Genomic DNA, 13529 nt, shown 5'->3' on the forward strand with positions numbered 1-13529 from the left:
AGGAGGAGCTTAACTGGGAGATTCAGCGTCTCTTAGAAGGTTGCAGTCAAGATGTCAGTAGGGCTGAGGTCATCTGAGGGCTTGACTTGGGCCGGAGGATTTGCTTCCAAGCTTACTTGTGTGGTTTTGCCATACGACCTCAATGTCTTGCCATGTGGGTCTCTCCACAGAGCGCCCTCATGACATAGCAAATGGCTTTCCCCAAAAGCGTATGATCTGAGAGAAAGAGCCAGAGACCAACATGGATGCTGTAGAGTCTTTTATAACCTAATCTTGAAAGTTGTGTGTCATCACTTCTGTCGTCTTTGATTAGTCACACAGATCAAGTCTTGAACAGTGTGAGAGGGAACTACACAGGGGTGTGACTACTAGGAAGCAATAGTCACTGGGCTGTCCCGGAGGTTGGCTCCCATAAGCTGTAACACCAACTCTAACCCTATCGGCATTTTACTAACATTTTGCTGATTTTTTAAATTAAAACAGACCTGTTACGGAAGAACATATGGACAATGTAAGAGTACAATAGAAAAACCTGTTATAATGAATACTTTGTGTATAAATTTTACTTCTATCTCTGATTAGATAGGATAGATCTCTAGATGTGCAATTATTAGAGCACATGGTTTAAGTATCTTAAGACTTCTTACATATTGCCAAAATGCTTTTTGGATATTTGCATTGTATCAGAGTGCCCATTTGCCATACCCTTGCTAGCCTTAAGTATTTTTGTTAGTAACTCTGCCAATTTCTATGTGAAAAATTGTATCTCCTTGTTTCAGAGTGCCTTTTTAACAGTAAGGTTAAACATTTTTCCATGTTCAGTGGCCATTGCTAATAAGTAAGCATGTAACAGGCCATAAATCCTTTCCAGATACATTCATGCATTCATTTAATATTTGTTGAGTGCCTACTGTAAGAACCCGGAAGTGTCCCGGCTCCCAGGAGGCTCAGAGATTGGAGAAGGAAGCATTTCGATACATTCTAATTTGAGGAAATATTTAAAAAGCACAGAGTCAAGGGGCGCCTGGGTGGCTCAGTCGTTAAGCGTCTGCCTTCGGCTCATGTCATGATGCCAGGGTCCTGGGATCGAGCCCCACATCGGGATCCCTGCTCTGCGGGAAGCCTGCTTCTCCCTCTCCCACTCCCCCTGCTTGTGTTCCCTCTCTCGCTGTGTCTCTCTCTGTCAAATAAATAAATAAAATCTTAAAAAAAAAGCATAGAGTCAAGAAACCACTGGTGTGCTGAGGAAGACTGCAAGTACTTTTCTCTTGTTGGAGCATCAAGTACAGAGGTAGAGGATAAGGGAGTGAGTAGAGAATCAGACCAGACTACGGAGCTCAAATCGGATCTTGTTGGCTTTCTCAGCCCTATCAAGGTTAGACCTTATCCCTGAGGGTAAGGGGAAGGCAGGAAAGAGTTTTTTGGTTTTTGTTTTCTTGTTTTTTAGGTAATCTCTATGTCCAACGTGGGGCTCGAACACATGACCCCTAGATCAAGTGTCGCATGCTCTACTGACTGAGGCAGTCAGACACCCCAGAGAAAAGTTGTAAACATGGGAGTGAGATAATCAGATTTGTGTTTTTGGAATCTCCCTTTGGGTAAAGTGTGGAGGAAAAAAACAGAGAAGGGTAATAATGGAAGTAGGATGGATGGCCAGATAGGAAACAGTTATAGTCCAGGAAAGACATGGAGATGGTCTGATCCTGGGGACCAGTGGGAAGGATACTGAGAAATACTTGAGGTTTAAATAGCATCCCTTGTCCCAGTCTAGGTTTCTGAGAAAATTAAGTAATAAACGATTGGCAGATAGACTCCCAAACATGCCATTTTTGGCTGAAAAAACTATGGTGAAGGTTTTAGCTGAGTGTGAAAGCCAAATGAGATGCTAAGTAAACCCCTGGATCAGGGCAGGCCTCTCTGAGGTAAATGTGGTGTGCCACGTGGATGCCTCTTCAGAAATAAAGGACGTATTCCCCTGGCTTCTGGGAGTGCTGTGAGAACCCTCAGCCAGCAGCCCTCTTTTGGGATGGCCTTGGCTATAGAGAACCACTAGCCCAAAGTCATGTTCCCTTCTTGGGGTGGCTGGCATCCAATGACAGAGTGGGGAATATCAAGTCTTGGTCCCCTAGCCCCAGTTTGAGACAACTTTGAGAGGTCATTTCAGCTTTGGAGCCAGCCCCCTCAAGGTCATCTGAAGCCTTTACTGATACTGAATCTCAGCTCAGCTTCTCCCTTTGTTCAATCTTGCCTCCCTCCCCTCCCCTCTCTTTCCCTTCCTGTTCCTCTTCTTCTCATCCTAAACCTTATCATGCCCTTTCTCTTCTTTTTCTTCCCTTCCCTTCCCTTCCCTTCCCTTCCCTTCCCTTCCCTTCCCTTCCCTTCCCTTCCCTTCCCTTCCTTTCCCTTCCCTTCCCTTCCCTCCACAAGTATTGATCCTGAGAGTACTGCCTAATAAACCTCCTATACGCTAATACCTATCTCAGCGTCTGCTTCCCAGGGAGTCCGAACTGGGACGTCCTCTGGGGAATGCTGCACCTGGATAATTATTAGAATGTGTCTCCCTGTAGGGGTGCCTGTCAGGCTCAGTTGGAAAAGCCTGCAACTCTTAATGTTGGGGTTGCGAGTTTGAGCCTCACGTTGGGTGTAGAGATTATGAAAAAAAAAAACAACTTAAAAAAGGAATGTGTTTCCTTGTAGCTAGCAGCCAAGAGAATGAAGAGTGGCTCAGAACATGCCCAATTTGTCCTTTCCAAATTTACAAATCATGGGTCCCTCCACCTTCCTTGAGACGGAGCAGTTAAATGCATGGAGAGATGCCAGCCATTATACCATCTATGTTTTTTCAACAAAGTAGGAAACATTAGGACACTATTGAGTGACATTAAAGATAGAATCTTTAGGAATTAATGTAGTAGATACAGGTGAGGAAAAATAGGGCCAGTTAAGAATTACTCCTAGGTTTCGTATTTGGGTAACTGACAGATGGTATTGCCATTTACTGAGATAAAAGAAAAAAACAAGTTTGGAGGAAAATAGGAATTCAGTTTGAGGTGTCTTTAGAAAGTCCAAGTAGAGTCATTCATTAGGCAATTAAAGATATAAATCTGGAGTTCAGGAGCATGACCTAAAGTAGCAATAAAGTGTGTGTACTCAGCAGCATATGCCTAATGATGAGGATCCCACAGAGAAATAATTTAGGGAACAGAAATAAATTAAAAAAAAAACAAACCCTGACAACCTCTAATTAGTATTTTCAGAGATTTGAGAAATTATTACCTGCCTAAAACAAGAGTAAGGATGCTATAATATGAATATTCAGAAATATGAGGAAATGTTGGGAATGAAAAGTATGATTGGCAAAATTAAAAATTCACTGGAAAGATTAGATGATAAAATATCTCAGAAAGTAGAATATGAGTAGAAGGTGAGAGACATAAAGGGTGATTGATTCCAAAAGATCCAATAGTCAGTATTTTTATGTAGCCATCATCCTGGTTCCCTTTTATTTATTATCCGTCCTTGGATGTTTCTGGATCAGCTTTTAGCAGGAAGTTCATATGATGAAAGGCCAGGGTTTTGTGTCCGACCGAAGGAAAGGATCCAGCAGAGGGGAAGAGATGGAAGCGGGGAGGTAAATGATGGTGTGCTCTCCCTGAGAAGACTAAACGGGGTAGCTGCAAAAATGTGGTGCAGAAACTCACCTTAATTGAAAGGACACTCTTTCTTTGTGCAAGATGGAGAAAATGCGTGCAGGGGCAGATTGCTCTAACAGAATACCATAGACTGGGTGGATGATAAACAACAGAAATTTATTTCTTACAGTTCTGAAAGCTGGGAAATCCCAGATCAAGGCAGGGTACATTCAGTGTCTCCTGGCAGCCTGCTTCCTGGCTGTTTCTCGCAGCCTGATTGGGGGAGGTGGGGAGCTCTCCGGGCCGTCTGTTGTAAGGGCGCTGATTCCAGCCACGGTGGCTCTACCCTCATGACCTCATCACCTCCCAAAGACCCCCCCTTAAATACCATCATATTGAGGATTAGGTTTCAGCATACGAATTTTGGGGAGCGGGGACACATATAATCAGTCTATATGGGTGAGGTGATTGGAAATGAAAGGAGTCCTTTCCTGATGGTTTGTATTTTCTCTCTAAAGTCCGAGCACGGTCATCTGTTGAGGCTAACTGCGCAAGCGTGCAGCCTGGGGTGGGGTGTGGGTAGGGAACTCTGCGAAGCATGGAGATTTTTGTTTTTTTAATAGACTAAATGAAGGATGAAAAACACCAAAGCTGCATAAGGAAACAAGAAATGATTGCCAGGCTACTCTGAGGGCCCACGGGAGTGGTAGGCCAATAAGCAGTGGATGATTGAAAGTAGACTTTGACAATAAGAGCAGAAGTGAGGAATCTCTATTAAAAGGAGAGACAAACTCTTCTTATAACAAAAAGGCTTCTAGGTTCTTCTGAGAGGAGATGTCAGAATGAAAAATAGAAAAACATCCTCCTCTGAGTCATAGGCTTCGTTTTCATCAGCTCCCGGGTCCTGCTTATTTTCCTTTGATGTTTACAAAGGACCATGTGATTATAAAGGGGAAAGGTGAAGGGTATAATAAACCAAGGATGCCGGAGGAGGAAGGGACTGGAGAGCCGAAAGGACGAAAGGACGGGAGGAACAGCACGCCCCAGCTGAGGGCAAACAGCCAGGGAAAGGGTTTCCTCCAGCCCTCTGCGTGGGGCAGCCCCCTGCACAGCAATGCCCTGCAGGGATCGGACACGGTTGTCTTCACTGCTCTACGCTCAGCATCTAGAACAGAGCCCGGCGCCTCGGAGGTGCAAAGTAGACATTTGGTGAATGAATGAAGTCCACAGTGCAGTTACTGGCTTTTTCAGTGGCTCAGCGCACCGAAGTTTCCTTTTTTTTTTTCCCCTTCCCTCCTTTACAAAAAGTTTTCAGACAGCCTTTGGGCCTGCTGGGGCCTTTTCAAAAGACAAATAGTCCTACCGCTGCTCCAAAGGACCCACCGCCCACCTTCCATTCAGAACTGCCTCTCTCTGTTCTTGTTGGAACGAGGCACAGCTTGCTTTTGCAAGAAACTTGCATAGGAAATGGTGCAATCTGGGCTGTCTTTCAGCCTTTTCAACCTCATTTCCTAAATTAAAGAAAGAAATGTAAGGAATCTTAGGAATATGAAACTTCTCCGGAATAATCTTTATTGAGCTGTACTTGGAGCCAGCTGAAATCCTGAAGGGCTGTCAAGGCAGCCAAGAAGAAAAGAAAATGAGAAATATCTTTAACAGTCTCAGCCAAACTCTGAAAAAGATATCTAGAGCAGGGGCTATTTTTTTCTTCCCAGAATGGTTTGCCTTTCCCCCAGTTTGAGGATTGTTTTTAGATTATTTTGGGGGCTAAGAGGAGAAAGGAGGAGGGAACCCAGTGTTTAGGAAGTAGCATGATGCGGTTAGTCGTACCCTGTACGCTTTGGAATTTACACAGCTGTTTTATACATGCTGACTTCCTCTCCTTTTCCGATGCCACTGACTGGTAAGTGAGGAATTTATTCATGGCGTTCTCTTTAGGAGGTTGTTCATAGCACTCGGGTTCCCCCGCCCAATTCAGCGTGTCTTTGTGGTCTATGGATCATCTCTCCAGAGCTTCATCCATGGGGTGAAGGGCCATTTTGTCTGCCCTACAATTATGCAAAAAGAGTGCAAGAAAAACTGCCAGATGGGCAGGGAACACTTGACTGCACTAAAAAATTTCCAGCAACGGTATCCCCAGCTTGCCCTTTTGCTGTGAGCAGTGCCCAAAGTCCACAAGCATTTCCCCTGAACTCTCCACCTCCCCACTGCCAGACAGGTTTGGCTGGTTAGCAGAGGCATGGAGAAGGTGGGAGGAGTCAGCCCATGGAGTGGCGATTTGCTTGACCCTCATTCGCACTCCATTCTGTGATATCTGTTCCAAAAATGAGCTGGATGCGAGAAAGGAACTGAAACTGATTTGCCCATGGTTCGTCCTTGTGAATGTTGACACCGGAGTGAAGCTCAGAATTGCTGTACCCGGGCCTGGCCCCGGGGCACCCTGGGCTGACTCACTGCTTCACCAGGAATGCAGCTAGTCTGGAATGCAGTGCAGGGTCCCCCCCACCCCCCCCATGCCTGACACGGAGCAGGACTTTAGAAAGGGGAAGGTCTTTTCCTAAACAGAGTGAAGACCTACATTCATAAAGCTATAAGGACTCTTTAAAAAAAAAATCACACACTACAGATAAATAAAACATTTTTCTTCCTACCCTTCCTCCCACCTCCATTTCAGGTTCCTGCATTGGGCAAACACTGAGCTCAATTTGGAATGCATCTTTTCAGATATTTATATATCTGCATTATTTACCTGTATATTATATATTTATATACATGTGTGTGTATGTATACACAAACACACAGAGATTTAGAGAGAGAGGGAGAGCGGATTTTGCACATCATATAGTGTGGATTGTTCCTCAATGTTTTTTTTTAATTTAGCCATGTCTCTTGGAGATTTTTCTGTGTCTGTGTGTTCTAATTCTTTTTAACAACTGCATACCCTTATGTAACTCAGATGCATCGCTGTTTATTTAACTGTCCCTCTTTTGATGATCATTTAGGTTGCTCTACGTTTTTAATACATCAGCGAACAACCTTGTCCCTGCTTTCGTTTTGCCCATTTGCAAGTATTATTTCTGAGGGGTGGATACCAAAGTGTGAGATTGCTGAGTCAAAATACAGATGCATCTAAAGTTGGAGGGACCACTGCCCAATTTGTTCTCCAAAAAACCTTGACGAGTTTATATTCCCAGCAATGGTCTAAGAGAGCACGTCTTTCCCAGAAAGCTTGCCAACACTGGATATGGATCTTTCTGTTTATTGCTAGTCAAATGTGTGAAAAATGGTATCCCCTTGTTTTTATTTGCATTCCTCACCCCACCCTGATGAAACTGAGCATTTTTTTTCAAATGTTTGCCATATGTTTCCTCTTTTGTGAATTGCTTGTCATATATTTTGTCCATTTTTCTATTCTGCTTATCTTTTTCTTGAGGACATAGAAGAGCAAGTCCTTTGCTATATATGTTACAATGTACTCACCCAGTCTACAACTGGAATTTTAATTTAATTTACAGATTCCTTTGTTGAACAAATTTAAAGTGTTAGTAAAGTAAAATTTATTTAGCTTTTCAATCCTTTTTTTATGGCTTTTGCATTTTGCATTTTGTTTCAGGAGATCTTTCCTACCCCCAAATTCATAAACATGGTCTTCTACATATTTTCTTTTAATGGTTTGATAATATTTTTGTTTTCCTACCTAAATCCATCTAGAATTTATTTTAATAAATCATGTGATGTAAAAAATAAATTTTTTTTCTAATAGCCAACTGTTTCAACATCATTTATTGAAGAGTCCATTCTTTCCCTCATTATTTTGAAATATTACCCTTATAACATACTAAATTCTCTTATACTTGAGCTTGTCTCTGGGCTCTCTACTCTGTTCCATTGAGCTATTGATCAATTCTTGTTCTATTGGAAATACATTGAATTTATGAATAATTTGGGGACAATTGTTATCTTGACAACATTAAGTCCTCCTATTCAGGTCTTTGTCTAAGTTTTACATCTTTTCTTGTAGTTCTTTTTTTTTTTAATAATAAGTTTCTTTTTTTTAAAAGATTTTATTTATTTGACAGAGAGAGCACAAGCAGAGGGAGAGAGAGGGAGAAGCAGGCTCCCTGCTGAGCAAGGAGCCCAATGTGGGACTCGATCCCAGGACCCTGGGATCATGACCCGGGCCGAAGGCAGCTGCTTAACCAACTGAGCCACCCAGGCGTCCCTCTTTTTTATTTTTATTTTTTTAAAGATTTTATGTATTTATTTTTGAGATAGAGAGATTTCAAGCAGGCAGAGGCAGGCAGAGGGAGAGGGAGAAACAGGCCCTCTGCTGATGTGGGCTCGATCCCAGGACCCCGGGATCATGACCTGAGCTGAAGGCAGACGCTTAACTGACTGAGCCACTCAGGCGCCCCTTTTTATTGTAGTTCTTACACATATCTGCAAGATATGGTGTTATTGGTGACTACTTTCTAATTTTGTTGCTATTGTAAATGGAATCTGTTTTTTCTTCATATCACACTTTCTATTTTTAAAATGATCAGTTTGTTGACTTTTTTTTTTGCATTTGACTCTGCATCATTAGTTTTTGAAAGTTTTTCAGTTGATTTTTTTGGATTTTCTAGGTAGCTTCTCATGTTATCTGCAAATAGAAATAGCTATGCCTCTCTGTTTTTGTTTTGTCAGGAAGCTTTCAGGTAAGAGTAATGGAAACATAATTCAAACCAACTTGATCAAAAAAGGAAACTCCTGGGCTCACTTAACTGATAAGAAGCCAATATGACTGGATCCAGGATATCAAACACTGTCATTAGATCTTGGTCTTGCTTTCTCCATCTCTCCAGGATACTTCTCTCTGTCTTGGCTCCATTTCTAGGCAGGATCTCCAGAAGCTCCAGGCTTACATCCTAATCTCTCAGCAATACCCAGAGGGAGACTGCTTCCTTTTAAGTGTTGCTACCCACAAAAATTTAAGGATTGGTTCTAATTCATTGATTTGCTCACATGCTCATCTCTGAGCCAATCATCTTAGTTAGGGGGTTACAATACACATATAGGCAGGGAGTGAGTCTGGTTCTCCCAGGAAAACTGGAGTGTTGTCATTAGGAAAAAAGAAAACAGATGCCGGAGAGACAAGAAACAAGAGCCGTACACTCCACCATATTTAAACCTCTTTCAATATTTTCAATATTTCAATATATAAACCTCCAATTTCTTTTCTTTGTCTTATAATCTTCCCTTCCCTTTTTTGTCTGGAATGAACTCTTCTCACTGTTGTTGCTTCTATTTTGGGCGCTCTTTCTTAGCTCTAATTTCTTCCCTCCCACCTTCCTTCCTTGCTTCCCTTCCTTCCTTCCTCTGTCCCTCCGAACTCAACCTTCCCTATTTAGTAGTTCTGTGGTTATTTCCATCTCGTTTCTGGGACCCTCAGGCCAGACTTTGGTCTTATCGTATAGTATTGTACATCCAATCTCTTCTCCAGGATCGCATTCTGGCCATGAGACTGTGTTGATTCTCCCACCCCCCTAGATACCTAGGTTTGTACAAGCCTGTAGCCCTAGGCAGCTGCTGACTCTTGATCCCAGCCCTTGATTGCAGATGGGTCTTCTGCCTCACATGGAGATGTTTAGCCTCCAATGCCCTGAATGAATCCAGCTCCTGAATACCTCTGTTTGCTTTTGGCGGAATCCAGCCACTCACCATATTGTTTCTGTTCCATTTCTGGGCTGCAGAGGTGTTTTTAAGTGTGAACATGCCTACCATTTCTCCCATTTTGTATTCCATCTGTTATCACTATCATTTTGGACTGGAGTGGTCCTCCAAGCACCATCGTGGCTATAAGTCCACGCCCGTTTGTTCTCAGCTGTCTGTGGTTTAGCTTCCTCTCCTGCTTTTCTTTTGGAAACCACGCTCTCTGAGGTCACCACTGTCATTTCCCAATCACCAAATTGAACCGCTTTTCTCTTTGGTCCTCATTTTCCTTCACCCCTCGGCAGCATCCAACAATGTGGACTGCTCTTCCTTTATCCCTCTCTCCCTTTGGCTGATACGATGCTCCACTGTCCTGGTTCACTCCCACTTCTGACTCTTCCTTTATTTATATATATATATATTTTAAAGATTTTATTTATTTATTTGACAGAGAGAGACACAGCGAGAGAGGGAACACAAGCAGGGGGAGTGGGAGAGGGAGAAGCAGGCCTCCCGTGGAGCAGGGAGCCCGATGTGGGGCTCGATCCCAGGACCCTGGGATCATGACCCGAGCCGAAGGCAGACGCTTAACGACTGAGCCACCCAGGCGCCCCTATTTATATATTTTTTTAAACTACCTTCACTTCCTTCTCTCATTTTGTAACTGTAGGTGTCCCACAAGGCCATGACCTTTGCACTCTGGTTTTACCCTCTTTTTTTTAATCATTCTCATGTCTTTGGTAATCTCTAAAATGATTCCGTATATTCACCCTAGGATATTTTCCCCCCTGAGTTCTATAGGTATAAATTTGTTGTGGTACATCCACTTGATGTCCTGCTGTCCCATCAAATTTCCTTCCCTTTTTGGATGAAGAGGCACAAACTTCCAGTTATGGAATAAGTCACAGAGATGAAATGTACAGCATAGGGAATATAGTCAATAATATTATATTAGCATTGTATGGTGACAGATGGTGACTACACTCAACATGGTGAGTACTGAGTATTGTATAGAATTGTGGAATCACTATGTTGTACACCTGAACCTAATATAACATTGTATGTTAATTACACTTCAATAAAAAGAATTCTAAAATTAAAAAGAAATTTCTTCCCCTTTTGAACCTTCCAGATTCCATCACAGATACTACCTTTCTCTTAGTTTCTAAGGCTAAACTCAAATTCACTCTTGATTCCTCCTACTTTCTCCAGAGCCAGTTAATTTTACCTTCTATTGATCCTTTTTCCTTGAATTTTCTTTTTGCCATTGCCCTGCTCATGTGTCTGCTGTGATTCTTTATCATTCATCTTTTAGGCAATTTCTGTGTTTTCCCAATGAAGCATTATAGTTAAATATAGCCATGTTTTGATGAGTTTGTGTCAAAATTTATTATTCTAGACACCCCACACAAAAAAGACTTAACATAAATATTCATAGCTTTATTCCTTCTCCCACCCCAAAGGAGGAAGAATCCTCTGTTGAATGGACAAAACATCAAGATTGATGTGTTGTGCTGATCTGAGTAATGGGTTCAGTCTAGAAAGGCTAAAAGGTTATATTAGAAAGAGCAAGACACTATCAAAAGAAAATTCATTCAAACTGGGACTGGAAGGATGAGTAGGAAGTATTTAGGCAACCAGGGAAGAGAGGCTTGTATGCCACACAGAGGGGGCGGAAACACAAGCAAAACAGAAAGGTGAAACAACATGATGCCTCTGTGTGTGTGTGTGTGTGTGTGTGTGTGTGTGTGTGCGCGATCAACAAGAGTCACTGTGAGGGAGGGACAGGGGAGATCTGAAGCTGGACAGGAAAGCTTTTTACCCCAAGTTAAGGACTATCACTTGGGGTGTCATGGAAGCATTAGAAGTGGGGATGAGGTCACCTGTGTGGCCAGGTTTCTAGTTTGGATGGCATCTTTCATCAAGCAGGACTGGAAAGAGGGGGGGAATGGGTATCTGGTGGGGGTTCTGATGAGACTGTGAATGCTGCTTGTGAAGGGCGGAACTGCTGAATGGGGAGTCTCTGTGGGGGAAGGAGTGCGGGGCAACCGTCAGAAACGGGGCTCCTGGGATAGTCAGAATATGTTTGCCTGGTGGGGAGGCAGCACCAAGGTTTGGACCAAAGGAGCTGGCACCATGCTGGGAAGATGACTGTGTGGTTATGATATCTAAAAGGGGTTTCATAAATGAAAAAGAGAGCAAGAGTCAAGTTGACAGCTTAGCCCCTCATTTCACTGCCCCCCCCCCATTTGTGATACTCTGTTAGCCTTTCAGGGCTCATCTGGAATGCTAGCTTCTGTCTGAAGCTTTTCCTCCAGCCACCCCTAGCAGTTATCTCTTTCTTTTTAGGACCTCTATAACTTGTAGTTTACAAGTATTTTATTGCTTTGTATTTCCCCTTATGGGTAAAATCTCTCAAGACTGGCTTACTTATCTTTGCCCTTCCTCCATCGCCCAGACTCTGCTCTGTACGCTCTCTGTACTGAAGAAAGGAGAATTGAACTGAATCTCCACTTCCACAGAAAAGTACATCCTACAGGGTTTAATAAATATGAACCTTATATCATAAAATATTTCAAGGAATTTGAATATTTCAAAGCTCCATCCATCCAAAGCCCGAATAATTCATGTAAATATTTGAAGGTAAGAACAAAAACTTATCTAATAATTCAAGACACTGGTTTTTTTTTTCAGACACAGAGAACATTTTATTTTCTTACTTTTGAAAGTGTTATAAGATTTTCCAGCATTAGAATTCATTTTCAAGTACAATGATGAAGAAATAACAAGACACTAAATCATACAGTTTCAAAATTTTCTGTTGCTTCTTAAGCCACTGAAAATTTCACAGTGCAACACTTGTAGGCAGCTTCATTGTTACTTTCTTTGGTTTCTACTCCTTTGGGCAACAATGGCTTCATCTTTAGTCACAAACTTCCAGGGAAAGGACCGACCGCAAAGGGTCCCAAATTCAGCAGTCTGTGCCTACATTGATAGGAGATCAACTGCTAGCAGATTGACAACTATCTGTCACTTGCCAGATCTACTATTGCTATTTTGGTCTTGAAAATGTTCTCCCTTTCTTCACCTACCTTAATTTCATATCCAGTTTTAAATAATGCAAGAACTTTGGGGACGTCACAGGCAATGGAATTCCAAGTAAGCATTGGAAATCTTTTTTTTTTTTTTTCATTTCCTTCTTTAATGGATTAAGCTTGGGCATTATTTCTGGAACAGCTACATAAAAGTCTGATTGAATTTCATCATCCCAAATCTTCTGAATCTTACTAGTTCCTCCTCAAACAGCAGCTCCCTTTTCTTCTATTTTAATCTCTGATGCATTCCCTGTAAATACAGCGATTTTGTTGATTTCTGAAACACATGAGTATGGAGAACTAAGAACACTGGCCAATGGCTCCCCATTTTTCTTCTTCCCCAGTGCCATGTCAGGTGTCAAATCAAGATAAACACTTTGCTTTGGATTGGTAAAGTCTGGAATTTGAAATGTGTTAAGTAAGCAATTAGCTGTCTCACCTCATATAGTTGCCTTGGATATAAGCTGTTGTTATTGTTGTTGTTTTTTAAAGATTTTATTTATTTGAGAGAGTGAGAAAGCGAGAGAGAGCATTAGCAGGGGGAGTGGCAGGCAGAAAGAGAGGGAGAAGCAGACTCCCCCTTGAGCAGAGAGCCAGACACGGGGCTCCATCTCAGGACCCTGGGATCGTGACCTGAGCCAAAGGCAGATGCTTAACTGACTGAGCCACCCAGGCGCCCCTGAATGTAAGCATTTTAAGTAGACCTTATCTTCAGGCTCACCTTCCATAAAGATTCATCTTTTTTCTCATCTGATGCTTTTTCTCACACCTTTTCTGTTTACTTTGCAGGATTTGTATAGCAACAAAATGTCCGTTGGGCACTTGAACATGGATAAGGATAAACAGGGGTCTGATAAGCCATCTTGGAAAGACTATGCCTTTGATGATATACGGAGGCTCTATCATCTTATGGCTACCACCATGTTGACCGTTCCAGATTGTGTTCAATATACTGTTCTTTGTTCTGGTCCATAAACAGAGATCTTGTGCTTGGTGGAAAGCTCAGCTCAAGAAGTGCTGAGATGCAGATTAAATTAATTACACCAGAATTATATTTGAAAATTGAAAAGAAGCATTTTCTAAAAGGCAAATTCCAAATATATGCCTTTTC

The 13529-nt window shown here is 42.2% G+C and overlaps 1 pseudogene; it reads right to left on the reverse strand.

Moving 5' to 3' along the window:
* Positions 1–12250: 12250 nt before the first annotated feature.
* LOC116636404 lies at positions 12251–13324 on the reverse strand (annotated as a pseudogene).
* Positions 13325–13529: the final 205 nt, after the last annotated feature.

Source organism: Phoca vitulina, unplaced genomic scaffold (assembly GCF_004348235.1).
Source record: "Phoca vitulina isolate PV1807 unplaced genomic scaffold, GSC_HSeal_1.0 scaffold12, whole genome shotgun sequence".
Lineage (NCBI taxonomy): Eukaryota > Metazoa > Chordata > Mammalia > Carnivora > Phocidae > Phoca > Phoca vitulina.